Source organism: Rhipicephalus microplus, unplaced genomic scaffold (assembly GCF_043290135.1).
Source record: "Rhipicephalus microplus isolate Deutch F79 unplaced genomic scaffold, USDA_Rmic scaffold_985, whole genome shotgun sequence".
Taxonomy (NCBI): Eukaryota; Metazoa; Arthropoda; class Arachnida; order Ixodida; family Ixodidae; genus Rhipicephalus; species Rhipicephalus microplus.
Window position 1 is genome coordinate 14,187 of NW_027465535.1, and position 3,314 is coordinate 17,500.

A 3,314-nucleotide genomic window follows, 5' to 3' on the forward strand; every position below is an offset into this window, starting at 1 on the left:
GCTCCGTTGCTAGTTCCGGCCGGTCCACCGACAGTGCAGCGGGCTTGGGCAACCCGCACGGCGCGACCGAGTCGATGCAACGAAAAAGAGCGAGCATGAACGTGCTTCTTGCCGCACGGCTCCCACTCGTCTTTCGGGAAGGTTGTGCCGTAGCGAGCTCGAACGCCGTCATCTCGGAGTGCAAAATAAGCGTGTTGGGGCGCCTGAAGGTGGCCTCCGCCGCACACAGACTGCGTCCGGCCCGCCGAAGGCGAGGACGGACGCGCAGTCGAACGATTACCTGGTTGATCCTGCCAGTAATCATATGCTTGTCTCAAAGATTAAGCCATGCATGTCTAAGTACATGCCGAAATAAGGCGAAACCGCGAATGGCTCATTAAATCAGTTATGGTTCCTTAGATCGTTTCTTCCTACTTGGATAACTGTGGCAATTCTAGAGCTAATACATGCAGTGAGCCTGGAGCCCTTTGGGTAACGGGTGCTTTTATTAGACCAAGATCGATCGGGTTTCGGCCCGTATTGTGTGGTGACTCTGGATAACTTTGTGCTGATCGCATGGCCACGAGCCGGCGACGTTTCTTTCAAGTGTCTGCCTTATCAACTTTCGATGGTAGGTTACTTGCTTACCATGGTTGTTACGGGTAACGGAGAATCAGGGTTCGATTCCGGAGAGGGAGCCTGAGAAACGGCTACCACATCCAAGGAAGGCAGCAGGCGCGCAAATTACCCACTCCCGGCACGGGGAGGTAGTGACGAAAAATAACAATACGGGACTCTTTTGAGGCCCCGTAATTGAAATGAGTACACTCTAAATCCTTTAACGAGGATCAATTGGAGGGCAAGTCTGGTGCCAGCAGCCGCGGTAATTCCAGCTCCAATAGCGTATACTAAAGCTGCTGCGGTTAAAAAGCTCGTAGTTGGATCTCAGTTCCAGACGAGTAGTGCATCTACCCGATGCGACGGCTCGGACTGAACATCATGCCGGTTCTTTCTTGGTGCACTTCATTGTGTGCCTCGAGATGGCCGGTGCTTTTACTTTGAAAAAATTAGAGTGCTCAACGCAGGCGAGTCGCCTGAATAAACTTGCATGGAATAATAGAACAAGACCTCGTTTCTGTTCTGTTGGTTTTTGGAATACGAGGTAATGATTAAGAGGGACGGACGGGGGCATTCGTATTGCGGCGCTAGAGGTGAAATTCTTGGACCGTCGCAAGACGAACTACTGCGAAAGCATTTGCCAAGAATGTTTTCATTGATCAAGAACGAAAGTCAGAGGTTCGAAGGCGATCAGATACCGCCCTAGTTCTGACCATAAACGATGCCAACCAGCGATCCGCCTGAGTTACTCAAATGACTCGGCGGGCAGCTTCCGGGAAACCAAAGTATTTGGGTTCCGGGGGAAGTATGGTTGCAAAGCTGAAACTTAAAGGAATTGACGGAAGGGCACCACCAGGAGTGGAGCCTGCGGCTTAATTTGACTCAACACGGGAAAACTTACCCGGCCCGGACACTGGGAGGATTGACAGATTGAGAGCTCTTTCTTGATTCGGTGGATGGTGGTGCATGGCCGTTCTTAGTTGGTGGAGCGATTTGTCTGGTTAATTCCGATAACGAACGAGACTCTAGCCTATTAAATAGGTGCGGGGTTCCCAGCACCTTACAACCTTCTTAGAGGGACAAGCGGCTCCTAGCCGCACGAAACAGAGCAATAACAGGTCTGTGATGCCCTTAGATGTCCGGGGCCGCACGCGCGCTACACTGAAGGAAGCAGCGTGTCTTTATCCCTGTCTGAAAAGACTGGGTAACCCGTGGAACTTCTTTCGTGATTGGGATAGGGGCTTGCAATTGTTCCCCTTGAACGAGGAATTCCCAGTAAGCGCGAGTCATAAGCTCGCGTTGATTACGTCCCTGCCCTTTGTACACACCGCCCGTCGCTACTACCGATTGAATGATTTAGTGAGGTCTTCGGACCGATGTCCGGCGCGGCCTTTCGGTTGCGCCGGTCTGTTGGAAAGATGACCAAACTTGATCATTTAGAGGAAGTAAAAGTCGTAACAAGGTTTCCGTAGGTGAACCTGCGGAAGGATCATTAACGGATTGTGAAGGGTGAGCGCCTCAGCTGCGTCTGCGCCCGACACTTTCTGCCGCTGACCCCGTTTGGACGCGGGGTCGGCTTTTCCCCACGGGGCTGCCTGAATGTGGAGCGGCACCCCGTGACAAATTGTTGCGCCCAGCGGACGCCAACACCGCGACCTTGGACGGTCGGCCAGGTGGCGGACGCGGGTACAAACGGCGCAACGCACTCATAGGTCGGCTTTCGACCCGCCACTGCACCGTGGCTCGAAGCGCTCGAAATGCGCGACCCGACCGCTGCGGGACCGCCTAGTACTGTAAACAGGAGCGGCGGAGCGCGAACGGCGAGTCGTGGTTACGTCGGTAGAAGGCGAGGCTGCGCGTTCCCGAAACGCCAGCCGAGTGCCCTCCCGACCGTTCGAGCGTGCAAGAACGAGACCCGACAATCGCGCGGCGACTGCCAAGTACGAGAGGAACGGCACAAGCGTCGGCGGTCGGTCAAGGAACTGGCGATGTGACGGGTCCGCTGTGCACCAGTGCATACCGTCCCGCCGTCCGCGGCAAGCGCCTCCGCGTCCTCGGGTGACGGAGGCTGCCGGTCGGTTCTTGCAGGCGAGGGATCTCGCTGGCACCGGTTCGCGTTGACGCGCGGCCGGTCATGGCACGGCGATGCGACGGCCGAGGTGCGCAGTACTCGATGGAGGAACCGCACGCTCCGATGACCGTCCCGCCCTCCGCGGCGTATGCGTACCGACCGTAATGGTTGCAGCAGCGCCGGCCGGCTTTTGAATTCGCCACACGAAACACGGTGCGAGATCGCGGTTAGGGGAGCGTCGACGTTGCCAGGCGTTTTGCTTGCTGCCGAGGGAAAGGCGGCACGGCCACGTCGCGCTCGTCGCGATTAGCGGGTCTGCGCGCTTTGGGAAGGTGCCGCAACGACTTGCCGAAAGAGGAAGCACGGAAGAACGAGGGACTTGGACGTCCCGACAATTGAACGCACTTGCGGCCAGGCCCTTGCTGGCTTCGTTCTTCCGCCTCGAGTAGGCTCGTACGCGGCTCCGGCGCCGAAAGTGGTCCTTGGCACCGACTTCGGTGGACGTGGGAAGTGCCGCGCAAGTACGGCGCGCCTGGCTCCACCTGTTGGCTAAAGTAGGCAGCCGGATCGGCATTTTGGTGTGCGGTGGCAAACCGTGGATGCGAAAAAAGCTTGTGCGATTTCGTGGAACAAAAAGCGGGGGTCC

The 3,314-nt window shown here is 56.6% G+C and overlaps 1 non-coding gene across 1 annotated transcript; it reads left to right on the forward strand.

The window, feature by feature from the left end:
- The first annotated feature begins 277 nt into the window (after positions 1-277).
- Positions 278-2,092, forward strand: LOC142795975 (small subunit ribosomal RNA). Its single transcript, XR_012893452.1, has one exon. It is a non-coding gene; the product is annotated as a small subunit ribosomal RNA (ribosomal RNA).
- The last annotated feature ends 1,222 nt before the right edge of the window (positions 2,093-3,314 follow it).